Source organism: Schistocerca piceifrons, unplaced genomic scaffold (genome assembly GCF_021461385.2).
Source record: "Schistocerca piceifrons isolate TAMUIC-IGC-003096 unplaced genomic scaffold, iqSchPice1.1 HiC_scaffold_1013, whole genome shotgun sequence".
Classification (NCBI taxonomy): domain Eukaryota; kingdom Metazoa; phylum Arthropoda; class Insecta; order Orthoptera; family Acrididae; genus Schistocerca; species Schistocerca piceifrons.
Genome location: NW_025726812.1, coordinates 1 through 15,000, shown reverse-complemented (window position 1 = coordinate 15,000; position 15,000 = coordinate 1). Strand labels below are relative to the sequence as shown.

The 15,000-nt window shown below is 50.3% G+C and overlaps 26 non-coding genes across 26 annotated transcripts; all 26 read left to right on the top strand.

Moving 5' to 3' along the window:
- Positions 1–380: 380 nt before the first annotated feature.
- On the top strand, positions 381–453 carry Trnak-uuu. Its single transcript has one exon. It is a non-coding gene; the product is annotated as a tRNA-Lys (tRNA).
- A 138-nt stretch (positions 454–591) lies between these two features.
- On the top strand, positions 592–673 carry Trnas-cga. The gene has a single exon. It is a non-coding gene; the product is annotated as a tRNA-Ser (tRNA).
- A 693-nt stretch (positions 674–1,366) lies between these two features.
- Trnas-uga lies at positions 1,367–1,448 on the top strand. Its single transcript has one exon. It is a non-coding gene; the product is annotated as a tRNA-Ser (tRNA).
- Positions 1,449–2,047: 599 nt separating this feature from the next.
- Positions 2,048–2,120, top strand: Trnaf-gaa. Its single transcript has one exon. It is a non-coding gene; the product is annotated as a tRNA-Phe (tRNA).
- A 539-nt stretch (positions 2,121–2,659) lies between these two features.
- On the top strand, positions 2,660–2,732 carry Trnak-uuu. The gene has a single exon. It is a non-coding gene; the product is annotated as a tRNA-Lys (tRNA).
- A 138-nt stretch (positions 2,733–2,870) lies between these two features.
- Positions 2,871–2,952, top strand: Trnas-cga. The gene has a single exon. It is a non-coding gene; the product is annotated as a tRNA-Ser (tRNA).
- A 693-nt stretch (positions 2,953–3,645) lies between these two features.
- On the top strand, positions 3,646–3,727 carry Trnas-uga. Its single transcript has one exon. It is a non-coding gene; the product is annotated as a tRNA-Ser (tRNA).
- Positions 3,728–4,326: 599 nt separating this feature from the next.
- On the top strand, positions 4,327–4,399 carry Trnaf-gaa. The gene has a single exon. It is a non-coding gene; the product is annotated as a tRNA-Phe (tRNA).
- Positions 4,400–4,938: 539 nt separating this feature from the next.
- Positions 4,939–5,011, top strand: Trnak-uuu. The gene has a single exon. It is a non-coding gene; the product is annotated as a tRNA-Lys (tRNA).
- Positions 5,012–5,149: 138 nt separating this feature from the next.
- On the top strand, positions 5,150–5,231 carry Trnas-cga. Its single transcript has one exon. It is a non-coding gene; the product is annotated as a tRNA-Ser (tRNA).
- Positions 5,232–5,924: 693 nt separating this feature from the next.
- Trnas-uga lies at positions 5,925–6,006 on the top strand. Its single transcript has one exon. It is a non-coding gene; the product is annotated as a tRNA-Ser (tRNA).
- Positions 6,007–6,605: 599 nt separating this feature from the next.
- Positions 6,606–6,678, top strand: Trnaf-gaa. The gene has a single exon. It is a non-coding gene; the product is annotated as a tRNA-Phe (tRNA).
- Positions 6,679–7,216: 538 nt separating this feature from the next.
- Trnak-uuu lies at positions 7,217–7,289 on the top strand. The gene has a single exon. It is a non-coding gene; the product is annotated as a tRNA-Lys (tRNA).
- A 138-nt stretch (positions 7,290–7,427) lies between these two features.
- On the top strand, positions 7,428–7,509 carry Trnas-cga. The gene has a single exon. It is a non-coding gene; the product is annotated as a tRNA-Ser (tRNA).
- A 693-nt stretch (positions 7,510–8,202) lies between these two features.
- Positions 8,203–8,284, top strand: Trnas-uga. The gene has a single exon. It is a non-coding gene; the product is annotated as a tRNA-Ser (tRNA).
- Positions 8,285–8,883: 599 nt separating this feature from the next.
- Trnaf-gaa lies at positions 8,884–8,956 on the top strand. The gene has a single exon. It is a non-coding gene; the product is annotated as a tRNA-Phe (tRNA).
- Positions 8,957–9,495: 539 nt separating this feature from the next.
- Trnak-uuu lies at positions 9,496–9,568 on the top strand. Its single transcript has one exon. It is a non-coding gene; the product is annotated as a tRNA-Lys (tRNA).
- Positions 9,569–9,706: 138 nt separating this feature from the next.
- Trnas-cga lies at positions 9,707–9,788 on the top strand. Its single transcript has one exon. It is a non-coding gene; the product is annotated as a tRNA-Ser (tRNA).
- A 693-nt stretch (positions 9,789–10,481) lies between these two features.
- Positions 10,482–10,563, top strand: Trnas-uga. Its single transcript has one exon. It is a non-coding gene; the product is annotated as a tRNA-Ser (tRNA).
- Positions 10,564–11,162: 599 nt separating this feature from the next.
- Positions 11,163–11,235, top strand: Trnaf-gaa. Its single transcript has one exon. It is a non-coding gene; the product is annotated as a tRNA-Phe (tRNA).
- Positions 11,236–11,774: 539 nt separating this feature from the next.
- Positions 11,775–11,847, top strand: Trnak-uuu. The gene has a single exon. It is a non-coding gene; the product is annotated as a tRNA-Lys (tRNA).
- Positions 11,848–11,985: 138 nt separating this feature from the next.
- Positions 11,986–12,067, top strand: Trnas-cga. Its single transcript has one exon. It is a non-coding gene; the product is annotated as a tRNA-Ser (tRNA).
- Positions 12,068–12,757: 690 nt separating this feature from the next.
- Trnas-uga lies at positions 12,758–12,839 on the top strand. Its single transcript has one exon. It is a non-coding gene; the product is annotated as a tRNA-Ser (tRNA).
- Positions 12,840–13,438: 599 nt separating this feature from the next.
- Trnaf-gaa lies at positions 13,439–13,511 on the top strand. The gene has a single exon. It is a non-coding gene; the product is annotated as a tRNA-Phe (tRNA).
- A 538-nt stretch (positions 13,512–14,049) lies between these two features.
- Positions 14,050–14,122, top strand: Trnak-uuu. The gene has a single exon. It is a non-coding gene; the product is annotated as a tRNA-Lys (tRNA).
- A 138-nt stretch (positions 14,123–14,260) lies between these two features.
- Positions 14,261–14,342, top strand: Trnas-cga. Its single transcript has one exon. It is a non-coding gene; the product is annotated as a tRNA-Ser (tRNA).
- The last annotated feature ends 658 nt before the right edge of the window (positions 14,343–15,000 follow it).

The window sequence follows — 15,000 nt, the reverse complement described above, 5'->3', positions numbered from 1 at the left end:
AATCAAAAAAGCCCTACCGACTGCGTTCCTTTTTCTGTGTCAGGTGGTGAAGAACGTCTTCAACGGAACCGTGAAATGAGCGAAAACGTGGGAAACATTGCATTCGAAATGCTTGCGAATTTTCCAATTGCCCAGTGAGTGTCGACAAAACACGTCAATTCTCTGCTCCAACGTATGAGACGTAACAACTGGTGCAATTTGTTGTTGCATCGTGTGCCAGCAGTCTTCGATAGTGTGTTACGAGCTTAGCGCGATAAGTTTGCAGACAGCATTTAGGCGACGTTTTATTAGTAACGGCCCCATGCAACGATTGCACAACAGTAAAGGACATGAGTCAATGTATAGTTGTGCATCGTGGGAGGTTTCACAGCGTCGTGCGAGCCCGGATAGCTCAGTCGGTAGAGCATTAGGCTTTTAACCTAAGGGTCCAGGGTTCAAGTCCCTGTCCGGGCGGAAATTTTAAAACTTTGGTAGCGATTCGTCTGGTAGCGGTGGAAACGCTACGGAAAATAATGCAGCTACGCCGTTTTCTGACACCACAGTGCTTCAAACGGTAGCATTTGCATGTGTCGGGACAACGCCGCGCTACCGGCAGTCGTGGCCGAGTGGTTAAGGCGTCTGACTCGAAATCAGATTCCCTCTGGGAGCGTAGGTTCGAATCCTACCGGCTGCGTGCGATTTTGCGTAAAGAGAGGAGCAAAAATTTTCGCACACATGTGACATGCGTGGGCGAATGCGGGTGCAAACCAGTGACGCCATTCTCAACAAGACGAAAGTTTCCGTTTAAGACTACTGAGTTTCGCGACGACCGCTGCTTACTGTGGCCATCGGTTCACCTCGCACTGACGCTGGGACTGCAGAAAGCCGTCGCTGAGATCGTGAGTACACAGATGTGCTCGAAAGTGTTGGACAGAGCGAACATTCAATTCTTTTTAAGAATCGCAATTGAATCATTCGAGTGCGGCGAAGGCAGTGGTGCAGCGTTTCTTTTCTTAAGATCTCGCAGCTGCTTGGAGGTATGTCCATCGTTTTAAGACGACAGAAAACTAGCGTCAGCGGTGCGTCAGTGGGAAGTCGGTGAAGTCGCCATTGGAGCCATAAGCCAGTAATTACAACATGCGAATCACTCGCTCACCACGCAGCTGTACGATAATGCTCGTGCGTGGGCCCGCATAGCTGAGTCGGTAGAGCGTTAGGTTTTCAACCAAAGGGTCCTGGGTTCAAGTCCCCGTCTGGGCGAAAATTAATACACTTTCGTAACGGCTAATGGAAACCCTACAGGAAAGAGTGAGGCCACGCCGCTTTCTGCCATCAGATTGCTTCTAAAGATGGCGGTTTCACTTGTCGGGAGTCGCTTCTGCCACCGGCAGTCGTGGCCGAGTGGTTAAGGCGTCTGACTTGAAATCAGATTCCCTCTGGGAGCGTAGGTTCGAGTCCTGCCGACTGCGAAAATTTTCTCTCTCTCAAAAGATGGACGTTCAGGTGCATCCTAGCAGTTGCGTCACTACTAAACACATGGGTCACCAGTTATTTGATCCAGGGCGCAGCGTTACAGTCGCGCCCAGAAGCCGCAGCTCATCTCCTCGTCTCACAGCCGCCCACCGGGTGTTAGTACAAGTGTCGCCTCACTGGGCAGTGCGGATGTGTCCTTTTTAGCTTGCAGACGATGACGTGTAGCAATTTACGAGCTAACGCAAGTCGAATGTTTTACCGTGTGTATCTGCTAGATACTGCCTCTCATACGGTGGAGAGGCTCACTCCTTCTTGTGTCTCGTTCTCTGCACACGAGTTGCCCCTGGCATCGACATAGCACGGGTTTTCTAGCGTCAGCGCGGCGTCACGTGAAGTCAGCGAAGTGAATATTACACGAGTCGAGTCGACATGTTTGCTTGTTACGATGATGGAAGCAGAAGAAATGTGTGTGGGACTTCACTGCATCGGCTGCTCGCCTTTCAGCGTCCCTGTGTCTTATCAGACGAAGGTGACTGTGAAATTGGCAACGAGGCAGAGCTGAACGAACACATGCAAACAGCAACGTTCAATGTCAGCCGAAATAGCTCAGTTGGGAGAGCGTTAGACTGAAGATCTAAAGGTCCCTGGTTCGATCCCGGGTTTCGGCAGGTATTCGTTTTGATGCGACGCCAATGGAATTGCTCTGCGTTGGTGATAATGCAACTACAGCTGACAACAAAAATGACTCTCTGCTGTAGCAGTTCTGGTTGTCTAGTGCATGCCATAAGACGAACTCACTAGAAAACTAACTCCCTTTGAAGCAAAAGAATCAAAAAAGCCCTACCGACTGCGTTCCTTTTTCTGTGTCAGGTGGTGAAGAACGTCTTCAACGGAACCGTGAAATGAGCGAAAACGTGGGAAACATTGCATTCGAAATGCTTGCGAATTTTCCAATTGCCCAGTGAGTGTCGACAAAACACGTCAATTCTCTGCTCCAACGTATGAGACGTAACAACTGGTGCAATTTGTTGTTGCATCGTGTGCCAGCAGTCTTCGATAGTGTGTTACGAGCTTAGCGCGATAAGTTTGCAGACAGCATTTAGGCGACGTTTTATTAGTAACGGCCCCATGCAACGATTGCACAACAGTAAAGGACATGAGTCAATGTATAGTTGTGCATCGTGGGAGGTTTCACAGCGTCGTGCGAGCCCGGATAGCTCAGTCGGTAGAGCATTAGGCTTTTAACCTAAGGGTCCAGGGTTCAAGTCCCTGTCCGGGCGGAAATTTTAAAACTTTGGTAGCGATTCGTCTGGTAGCGGTGGAAACGCTACGGAAAATAATGCAGCTACGCCGTTTTCTGACACCACAGTGCTTCAAACGGTAGCATTTGCATGTGTCGGGACAACGCCGCGCTACCGGCAGTCGTGGCCGAGTGGTTAAGGCGTCTGACTCGAAATCAGATTCCCTCTGGGAGCGTAGGTTCGAATCCTACCGGCTGCGTGCGATTTTGCGTAAAGAGAGGAGCAAAAATTTTCGCACACATGTGACATGCGTGGGCGAATGCGGGTGCAAACCAGTGACGCCATTCTCAACAAGACGAAAGTTTCCGTTTAAGACTACTGAGTTTCGCGACGACCGCTGCTTACTGTGGCCATCGGTTCACCTCGCACTGACGCTGGGACTGCAGAAAGCCGTCGCTGAGATCGTGAGTACACAGATGTGCTCGAAAGTGTTGGACAGAGCGAACATTCAATTCTTTTTAAGAATCGCAATTGAATCATTCGAGTGCGGCGAAGGCAGTGGTGCAGCGTTTCTTTTCTTAAGATCTCGCAGCTGCTTGGAGGTATGTCCATCGTTTTAAGACGACAGAAAACTAGCGTCAGCGGTGCGTCAGTGGGAAGTCGGTGAAGTCGCCATTGGAGCCATAAGCCAGTAATTACAACATGCGAATCACTCGCTCACCACGCAGCTGTACGATAATGCTCGTGCGTGGGCCCGCATAGCTGAGTCGGTAGAGCGTTAGGTTTTCAACCAAAGGGTCCTGGGTTCAAGTCCCCGTCTGGGCGAAAATTAATACACTTTCGTAACGGCTAATGGAAACCCTACAGGAAAGAGTGAGGCCACGCCGCTTTCTGCCATCAGATTGCTTCTAAAGATGGCGGTTTCACTTGTCGGGAGTCGCTTCTGCCACCGGCAGTCGTGGCCGAGTGGTTAAGGCGTCTGACTTGAAATCAGATTCCCTCTGGGAGCGTAGGTTCGAGTCCTGCCGACTGCGAAAATTTTCTCTCTCTCAAAAGATGGACGTTCAGGTGCATCCTAGCAGTTGCGTCACTACTAAACACATGGGTCACCAGTTATTTGATCCAGGGCGCAGCGTTACAGTCGCGCCCAGAAGCCGCAGCTCATCTCCTCGTCTCACAGCCGCCCACCGGGTGTTAGTACAAGTGTCGCCTCACTGGGCAGTGCGGATGTGTCCTTTTTAGCTTGCAGACGATGACGTGTAGCAATTTACGAGCTAACGCAAGTCGAATGTTTTACCGTGTGTATCTGCTAGATACTGCCTCTCATACGGTGGAGAGGCTCACTCCTTCTTGTGTCTCGTTCTCTGCACACGAGTTGCCCCTGGCATCGACATAGCACGGGTTTTCTAGCGTCAGCGCGGCGTCACGTGAAGTCAGCGAAGTGAATATTACACGAGTCGAGTCGACATGTTTGCTTGTTACGATGATGGAAGCAGAAGAAATGTGTGTGGGACTTCACTGCATCGGCTGCTCGCCTTTCAGCGTCCCTGTGTCTTATCAGACGAAGGTGACTGTGAAATTGGCAACGAGGCAGAGCTGAACGAACACATGCAAACAGCAACGTTCAATGTCAGCCGAAATAGCTCAGTTGGGAGAGCGTTAGACTGAAGATCTAAAGGTCCCTGGTTCGATCCCGGGTTTCGGCAGGTATTCGTTTTGATGCGACGCCAATGGAATTGCTCTGCGTTGGTGATAATGCAACTACAGCTGACAACAAAAATGACTCTCTGCTGTAGCAGTTCTGGTTGTCTAGTGCATGCCATAAGACGAACTCACTAGAAAACTAACTCCCTTTGAAGCAAAAGAATCAAAAAAGCCCTACCGACTGCGTTCCTTTTTCTGTGTCAGGTGGTGAAGAACGTCTTCAACGGAACCGTGAAATGAGCGAAAACGTGGGAAACATTGCATTCGAAATGCTTGCGAATTTTCCAATTGCCCAGTGAGTGTCGACAAAACACGTCAATTCTCTGCTCCAACGTATGAGACGTAACAACTGGTGCAATTTGTTGTTGCATCGTGTGCCAGCAGTCTTCGATAGTGTGTTACGAGCTTAGCGCGATAAGTTTGCAGACAGCATTTAGGCGACGTTTTATTAGTAACGGCCCCATGCAACGATTGCACAACAGTAAAGGACATGAGTCAATGTATAGTTGTGCATCGTGGGAGGTTTCACAGCGTCGTGCGAGCCCGGATAGCTCAGTCGGTAGAGCATTAGGCTTTTAACCTAAGGGTCCAGGGTTCAAGTCCCTGTCCGGGCGGAAATTTTAAAACTTTGGTAGCGATTCGTCTGGTAGCGGTGGAAACGCTACGGAAAATAATGCAGCTACGCCGTTTTCTGACACCACAGTGCTTCAAACGGTAGCATTTGCATGTGTCGGGACAACGCCGCGCTACCGGCAGTCGTGGCCGAGTGGTTAAGGCGTCTGACTCGAAATCAGATTCCCTCTGGGAGCGTAGGTTCGAATCCTACCGGCTGCGTGCGATTTTGCGTAAAGAGAGGAGCAAAAATTTTCGCACACATGTGACATGCGTGGGCGAATGCGGGTGCAAACCAGTGACGCCATTCTCAACAAGACGAAAGTTTCCGTTTAAGACTACTGAGTTTCGCGACGACCGCTGCTTACTGTGGCCATCGGTTCACCTCGCACTGACGCTGGGACTGCAGAAAGCCGTCGCTGAGATCGTGAGTACACAGATGTGCTCGAAAGTGTTGGACAGAGCGAACATTCAATTCTTTTTAAGAATCGCAATTGAATCATTCGAGTGCGGCGAAGGCAGTGGTGCAGCGTTTCTTTTCTTAAGATCTCGCAGCTGCTTGGAGGTATGTCCATCGTTTTAAGACGACAGAAAACTAGCGTCAGCGGTGCGTCAGTGGGAAGTCGGTGAAGTCGCCATTGGAGCCATAAGCCAGTAATTACAACATGCGAATCACTCGCTCACCACGCAGCTGTACGATAATGCTCGTGCGTGGGCCCGCATAGCTGAGTCGGTAGAGCGTTAGGTTTTCAACCAAAGGGTCCTGGGTTCAAGTCCCCGTCTGGGCGAAAATTAATACACTTTCGTAACGGCTAATGGAAACCCTACAGGAAAGAGTGAGGCCACGCCGCTTTCTGCCATCAGATTGCTTCTAAAGATGGCGGTTTCACTTGTCGGGAGTCGCTTCTGCCACCGGCAGTCGTGGCCGAGTGGTTAAGGCGTCTGACTTGAAATCAGATTCCCTCTGGGAGCGTAGGTTCGAGTCCTGCCGACTGCGAAAATTTTCTCTCTCTCAAAAGATGGACGTTCAGGTGCATCCTAGCAGTTGCGTCACTACTAAACACATGGGTCACCAGTTATTTGATCCAGGGCGCAGCGTTACAGTCGCGCCCAGAAGCCGCAGCTCATCTCCTCGTCTCACAGCCGCCCACCGGGTGTTAGTACAAGTGTCGCCTCACTGGGCAGTGCGGATGTGTCCTTTTTAGCTTGCAGACGATGACGTGTAGCAATTTACGAGCTAACGCAAGTCGAATGTTTTACCGTGTGTATCTGCTAGATACTGCCTCTCATACGGTGGAGAGGCTCACTCCTTCTTGTGTCTCGTTCTCTGCACACGAGTTGCCCCTGGCATCGACATAGCACGGGTTTTCTAGCGTCAGCGCGGCGTCACGTGAAGTCAGCGAAGTGAATATTACACGAGTCGAGTCGACATGTTTGCTTGTTACGATGATGGAAGCAGAAGAAATGTGTGTGGGACTTCACTGCATCGGCTGCTCGCCTTTCAGCGTCCCTGTGTCTTATCAGACGAAGGTGACTGTGAAATTGGCAACGAGGCAGAGCTGAACGAACACATGCAAACAGCAACGTTCAATGTCAGCCGAAATAGCTCAGTTGGGAGAGCGTGAGACTGAAGATCTAAAGGTCCCTGGTTCGATCCCGGGTTTCGGCAGGTATTCGTTTTGATGCGACGCCAATGGAATTGCTCTGCGTTGGTGATAATGCAACTACAGCTGACAACAAAAATGACTCTCTGCTGTAGCAGTTCTGGTTGTCTAGTGCATGCCATAAGACGAACTCACTAGAAAACTAACTCCCTTTGAAGCAAAAGAATCAAAAAAGCCCTACCGACTGCGTTCCTTTTTCTGTGTCAGGTGGTGAAGAACGTCTTCAACGGAACCGTGAAATGAGCGAAAACGTGGGAAACATTGCATTCGAAATGCTTGCGAATTTTCCAATTGCCCAGTGAGTGTCGACAAAACACGTCAATTCTCTGCTCCAACGTATGAGACGTAACAACTGGTGCAATTTGTTGTTGCATCGTGTGCCAGCAGTCTTCGATAGTGTGTTACGAGCTTAGCGCGATAAGTTTGCAGACAGCATTTAGGCGACGTTTATTAGTAACGGCCCCATGCAACGATTGCACAACAGTAAAGGACATGAGTCAATGTATAGTTGTGCATCGTGGGAGGTTTCACAGCGTCGTGCGAGCCCGGATAGCTCAGTCGGTAGAGCATTAGGCTTTTAACCTAAGGGTCCAGGGTTCAAGTCCCTGTCCGGGCGGAAATTTTAAAACTTTGGTAGCGATTCGTCTGGTAGCGGTGGAAACGCTACGGAAAATAATGCAGCTACGCCGTTTTCTGACACCACAGTGCTTCAAACGGTAGCATTTGCATGTGTCGGGACAACGCCGCGCTACCGGCAGTCGTGGCCGAGTGGTTAAGGCGTCTGACTCGAAATCAGATTCCCTCTGGGAGCGTAGGTTCGAATCCTACCGGCTGCGTGCGATTTTGCGTAAAGAGAGGAGCAAAAATTTTCGCACACATGTGACATGCGTGGGCGAATGCGGGTGCAAACCAGTGACGCCATTCTCAACAAGACGAAAGTTTCCGTTTAAGACTACTGAGTTTCGCGACGACCGCTGCTTACTGTGGCCATCGGTTCACCTCGCACTGACGCTGGGACTGCAGAAAGCCGTCGCTGAGATCGTGAGTACACAGATGTGCTCGAAAGTGTTGGACAGAGCGAACATTCAATTCTTTTTAAGAATCGCAATTGAATCATTCGAGTGCGGCGAAGGCAGTGGTGCAGCGTTTCTTTTCTTAAGATCTCGCAGCTGCTTGGAGGTATGTCCATCGTTTTAAGACGACAGAAAACTAGCGTCAGCGGTGCGTCAGTGGGAAGTCGGTGAAGTCGCCATTGGAGCCATAAGCCAGTAATTACAACATGCGAATCACTCGCTCACCACGCAGCTGTACGATAATGCTCGTGCGTGGGCCCGCATAGCTGAGTCGGTAGAGCGTTAGGTTTTCAACCAAAGGGTCCTGGGTTCAAGTCCCCGTCTGGGCGAAAATTAATACACTTTCGTAACGGCTAATGGAAACCCTACAGGAAAGAGTGAGGCCACGCCGCTTTCTGCCATCAGATTGCTTCTAAAGATGGCGGTTTCACTTGTCGGGAGTCGCTTCTGCCACCGGCAGTCGTGGCCGAGTGGTTAAGGCGTCTGACTTGAAATCAGATTCCCTCTGGGAGCGTAGGTTCGAGTCCTGCCGACTGCGAAAATTTTCTCTCTCTCAAAAGATGGACGTTCAGGTGCATCCTAGCAGTTGCGTCACTACTAAACACATGGGTCACCAGTTATTTGATCCAGGGCGCAGCGTTACAGTCGCGCCCAGAAGCCGCAGCTCATCTCCTCGTCTCACAGCCGCCCACCGGGTGTTAGTACAAGTGTCGCCTCACTGGGCAGTGCGGATGTGTCCTTTTTAGCTTGCAGACGATGACGTGTAGCAATTTACGAGCTAACGCAAGTCGAATGTTTTACCGTGTGTATCTGCTAGATACTGCCTCTCATACGGTGGAGAGGCTCACTCCTTCTTGTGTCTCGTTCTCTGCACACGAGTTGCCCCTGGCATCGACATAGCACGGGTTTTCTAGCGTCAGCGCGGCGTCACGTGAAGTCAGCGAAGTGAATATTACACGAGTCGAGTCGACATGTTTGCTTGTTACGATGATGGAAGCAGAAGAAATGTGTGTGGGACTTCACTGCATCGGCTGCTCGCCTTTCAGCGTCCCTGTGTCTTATCAGACGAAGGTGACTGTGAAATTGGCAACGAGGCAGAGCTGAACGAACACATGCAAACAGCAACGTTCAATGTCAGCCGAAATAGCTCAGTTGGGAGAGCGTGAGACTGAAGATCTAAAGGTCCCTGGTTCGATCCCGGGTTTCGGCAGGTATTCGTTTTGATGCGACGCCAATGGAATTGCTCTGCGTTGGTGATAATGCAACTACAGCTGACAACAAAAATGACTCTCTGCTGTAGCAGTTCTGGTTGTCTAGTGCATGCCATAAGACGAACTCACTAGAAAACTAACTCCCTTTGAAGCAAAAGAATCAAAAAAGCCCTACCGACTGCGTTCCTTTTTCTGTGTCAGGTGGTGAAGAACGTCTTCAACGGAACCGTGAAATGAGCGAAAACGTGGGAAACATTGCATTCGAAATGCTTGCGAATTTTCCAATTGCCCAGTGAGTGTCGACAAAACACGTCAATTCTCTGCTCCAACGTATGAGACGTAACAACTGGTGCAATTTGTTGTTGCATCGTGTGCCAGCAGTCTTCGATAGTGTGTTACGAGCTTAGCGCGATAAGTTTGCAGACAGCATTTAGGCGACGTTTTATTAGTAACGGCCCCATGCAACGATTGCACAACAGTAAAGGACATGAGTCAATGTATAGTTGTGCATCGTGGGAGGTTTCACAGCGTCGTGCGAGCCCGGATAGCTCAGTCGGTAGAGCATTAGGCTTTTAACCTAAGGGTCCAGGGTTCAAGTCCCTGTCCGGGCGGAAATTTTAAAACTTTGGTAGCGATTCGTCTGGTAGCGGTGGAAACGCTACGGAAAATAATGCAGCTACGCCGTTTTCTGACACCACAGTGCTTCAAACGGTAGCATTTGCATGTGTCGGGACAACGCCGCGCTACCGGCAGTCGTGGCCGAGTGGTTAAGGCGTCTGACTCGAAATCAGATTCCCTCTGGGAGCGTAGGTTCGAATCCTACCGGCTGCGTGCGATTTTGCGTAAAGAGAGGAGCAAAAATTTTCGCACACATGTGACATGCGTGGGCGAATGCGGGTGCAAACCAGTGACGCCATTCTCAACAAGACGAAAGTTTCCGTTTAAGACTACTGAGTTTCGCGACGACCGCTGCTTACTGTGGCCATCGGTTCACCTCGCACTGACGCTGGGACTGCAGAAAGCCGTCGCTGAGATCGTGAGTACACAGATGTGCTCGAAAGTGTTGGACAGAGCGAACATTCAATTCTTTTTAAGAATCGCAATTGAATCATTCGAGTGCGGCGAAGGCAGTGGTGCAGCGTTTCTTTTCTTAAGATCTCGCAGCTGCTTGGAGGTATGTCCATCGTTTTAAGACGACAGAAAACTAGCGTCAGCGGTGCGTCAGTGGGAAGTCGGTGAAGTCGCCATTGGAGCCATAAGCCAGTAATTACAACATGCGAATCACTCGCTCACCACGCAGCTGTACGATAATGCTCGTGCGTGGGCCCGCATAGCTGAGTCGGTAGAGCGTTAGGTTTTCAACCAAAGGGTCCTGGGTTCAAGTCCCCGTCTGGGCGAAAATTAATACACTTTCGTAACGGCTAATGGAAACCCTACAGGAAAGAGTGAGGCCACGCCGCTTTCTGCCATCAGATTGCTTCTAAAGATGGCGGTTTCACTTGTCGGGAGTCGCTTCTGCCACCGGCAGTCGTGGCCGAGTGGTTAAGGCGTCTGACTTGAAATCAGATTCCCTCTGGGAGCGTAGGTTCGAGTCCTGCCGACTGCGAAAATTTTCTCTCTCTCAAAAGATGGACGTTCAGGTGCATCCTAGCAGTTGCGTCACTACTAAACACATGGGTCACCAGTTATTTGATCCAGGGCGCAGCGTTACAGTCGCGCCCAGAAGCCGCAGCTCATCTCCTCGTCTCACAGCCGCCCACCGGGTGTTAGTACAAGTGTCGCCTCACTGGGCAGTGCGGATGTGTCCTTTTTAGCTTGCAGACGATGACGTGTAGCAATTTACGAGCTAACGCAAGTCGAATGTTTTACCGTGTGTATCTGCTAGATACTGCCTCTCATACGGTGGAGAGGCTCACTCCTTCTTGTGTCTCGTTCTCTGCACACGAGTTGCCCCTGGCATCGACATAGCACGGGTTTTCTAGCGTCAGCGCGGCGTCACGTGAAGTCAGCGAAGTGAATATTACACGAGTCGAGTCGACATGTTTGCTTGTTACGATGATGGAAGCAGAAGAAATGTGTGTGGGACTTCACTGCATCGGCTGCTCGCCTTTCAGCGTCCCTGTGTCTTATCAGACGAAGGTGACTGTGAAATTGGCAACGAGGCAGAGCTGAACGAACACATGCAAACAGCAACGTTCAATGTCAGCCGAAATAGCTCAGTTGGGAGAGCGTTAGACTGAAGATCTAAAGGTCCCTGGTTCGATCCCGGGTTTCGGCAGGTATTCGTTTTGATGCGACGCCAATGGAATTGCTCTGCGTTGGTGATAATGCAACTACAGCTGACAACAAAAATGACTCTCTGCTGTAGCAGTTCTGGTTGTCTAGTGCATGCCATAAGACGAACTCACTAGAAAACTAACTCCCTTTGAAGCAAAAGAATCAAAAAAGCCCTACCGACTGCGTTCCTTTTTCTGTGTCAGGTGGTGAAGAACGTCTTCAACGGAACCGTGAAATGAGCGAAAACGTGGGAAACATTGCATTCGAAATGCTTGCGAATTTTCCAATTGCCCAGTGAGTGTCGACAAAACACGTCAATTCTCTGCTCCAACGTATGAGACGTAACAACTGGTGCAATTTGTTGTTGCATCGTGTGCCAGCAGTCTTCGATAGTGTGTTACGAGCTTAGCGCGATAAGTTTGCAGACAGCATTTAGGCGACGTTTTATTAGTAACGGCCCCATGCAACGATTGCACAACAGTAAAGGACATGAGTCAATGTATAGTTGTGCATCGTGGGAGGTTTCACAGCGTCGTGCGAGCCCGGATAGCTCAGTCGGTAGAGCATTAGGCTTTTAACCTAAGGGTCCAGGGTTCAAGTCCCTGTCCGGGCGGAAATTTTAAAACTTTGGTAGCGATTCGTCTGGTAGCGGTGGAAACGCTACGGAAAATAATGCAGCTACGCCGTTTTCTGACACCACAGTGCTTCAAACGGTAGCATTTGCATGTGTCGGGACAACGCCGCGCTACCGGCAGTCGTGGCCGAGTGGTTAAGGCGTCTGACTCGAAATCAGATTCCCTCTGGGAGCGTAGGTTCGAATCCTACCGGCTGCGTGCGATTTTGCGTAAAGAGAGGAGCAAAAATTTTCGCACACATGTGACATGCGTGGGCGAATGCGGGTGCAAACCAGTGACGCCATTCTCAACAAGACGAAAGTTTCCGTTTAAGACTACTGAGTTTCGCGACGACCGCTGCTTACTGTGGCCATCGGTTCACCTCGCACTGACGCTGGACTGCAGAAAGCCGTCGCTGAGATCGTGAGTACACAGATGTGCTCGAAAGTGTTGGACAGAGCGAACATTCAATTCTTTTAAGAATCGCAATTGAATCATTCGAGTGCGGCGAAGGCAGTGGTGCAGCGTTTCTTTTCTTAAGATCTCGCAGCTGCTTGGAGGTATGTCCATCGTTTTAAGACGACAGAAAACTAGCGTCAGCGGTGCGTCAGTGGGAAGTCGGTGAAGTCGCCATTGGAGCCATAAGCCAGTAATTACAACATGCGAATCACTCGCTCACCACGCAGCTGTACGATAATGCTCGTGCGTGGGCCCGCATAGCTGAGTCGGTAGAGCGTTAGGTTTTCAACCAAAGGGTCCTGGGTTCAAGTCCCCGTCTGGGCGAAAATTAATACACTTTCGTAACGGCTAATGGAAACCCTACAGGAAAGAGTGAGGCCACGCCGCTTTCTGCCATCAGATTGCTTCTAAAGATGGCGGTTTCACTTGTCGGGAGTCGCTTCTGCACCGGCAGTCGTGGCCGAGTGGTTAAGGCGTCTGACTTGAAATCAGATTCCCCTCTGGAGCGTAGGTTCGAGTCCTGCCGACTGCGAAAATTTTCTCTCTCTCAAAGATGGACGTTCAGGTGCATCCTAGCAGTTGCGTCACTACTAAACACATGGGTCACCAGTTATTTGATCCAGGGCGCAGCGTTACAGTCGCGCCCAGAAGCCGCAGCTCATCTCCTCGTCTCACAAGCCGCCCACCGGGTGTTAGTACAAGTGTCGCCTCACTGGGCAGTGCGGATGTGTCCTTTTTAGCTTGCAGACGATGACGTGTAGCAATTTACGAGCTAACGCAAGTCGAATGTTTTACCGTGTGTATCTGCTAGATACTGCCTCTCATACGGTGGAGAGGCTCACTCCTTCTTGTGTCTCGTTCTCTGCACACGAGTTGCCCCTGGCATCGACATAGCACGGGTTTTCTAGCGTCAGCGCGGCGTCACGTGAAGTCAGCGAAGTGAATATTACACGAGTCGAGTCGACATGTTTGCTTGTTACGATGATGGAAGCAGAAGAAATGTGTGTGGGACTTCACTGCATCGGCTGCTCGCCTTTCAGCGTCCCTGTGTCTTATCAGACGAAGGTGACTGTGAAATTGGCAACGAGGCAGAGCTGAACGAACACATGCAAACAGCAACGTTCAATGTCAGCCGAAATAGCTCAGTTGGGAGAGCGTGAGACTGAAGATCTAAAGGTCCCTGGTTCGATCCCGGGTTTCGGCAGGTATTCGTTTTGATGCGACGCCAATGGAATTGCTCTGCGTTGGTGATAATGCAACTACAGCTGACAACAAAAATGACTCTCTGCTGTAGCAGTTCTGGTTGTCTAGTGCATGCATAAGACGAACTCACTAGAAAACTAACTCCCTTTGAAGCAAAAGAATCAAAAAAGCCCTACCGACTGCGTTCCTTTTTCTGTGTCAGGTGGTGAAGAACGTCTTCAACGGAACCGTGAAATGAGCGAAAACGTGGGAAACATTGCATTCGAAATGCTTGCGAATTTTCCAATTGCCCAGTGAGTGTCGACAAAACACGTCAATTCTCTGCTCCAACGTATGAGACGTAACAACTGGTGCAATTTGTTGTTGCATCGTGTGCCAGCAGTCTTCGATAGTGTGTTACGAGCTTAGCGCGATAAGTTTGCAGACAGCATTTAGGCGACGTTTTATTAGTAACGGCCCCATGCAACGATTGCACAACAGTAAAGGACATGAGTCAATGTATAGTTGTGCATCGTGGGAGGTTTCACAGCGTCGTGCGAGCCCGGATAGCTCAGTCGGTAGAGCATTAGGCTTTTAACCTAAGGGTCCAGGGTTCAAGTCCCTGTCCGGGCGGAAATTTTAAAACTTTGGTAGCGATTCGTCTGGTAGCGGTGGAAACGCTACGGAAAATAATGCAGCTACGCCGTTTTCTGACACCACAGTGCTTCAAACGGTAGCATTTGCATGTGTCGGGACAACGCCGCGCTACCGGCAGTCGTGGCCGAGTGGTTAAGGCGTCTGACTCGAAATCAGATTCCCTCTGGGAGCGTAGGTTCGAATCCTACCGGCTGCGTGCGATTTTGCGTAAAGAGAGGAGCAAAAATTTTCGCACACATGTGACATGCGTGGGCGAATGCGGGTGCAAACCAGTGACGCCATTCTCAACAAGACGAAAGTTTCCGTTTAAGACTACTGAGTTTCGCGACGACCGCTGCTTACTGTGGCCATCGTTCACCTCGCACTGACGCTGGGACTGCAGAAAGCCGTCGCTGAGATCGTGAGTACACAGATGTGCTCGAAAGTGTTGGACAGAGCGAACATTCAATTCTTTTTAAGAATCGCAATTGAATCATTCGAGTGCGGCGAAGGCAGTGGTGCAGCGTTTCTTTTCTTAAGATCTCGCAGCTGCTTGGAGGTATGTCCATCGTTTTAAGACGACAGAAAACTAGCGTCAGCGGTGCGTCAGTGGGAAGTCGGTGAAGTCGCCATTGGAGCCATAAGCCAGTAATTACAACATGCGAATCACTCGCTCACCACGCAGCTGTACGATAATGCTCGTGCGTGGGGCCCGCATAGCTGAGTCGGTAGAGCGTTAGGTTTTCAACCAAAGGGTCCTGGGTTCAAGTCCCCGTCTGGGCGAAAATTAATACACTTTCGTAACGGCTAATGGAAACCCTACAGGAAAGAGTGAGGCCACGCCGCTTTCTGCCATCAGATTGCTTCTAAAGATG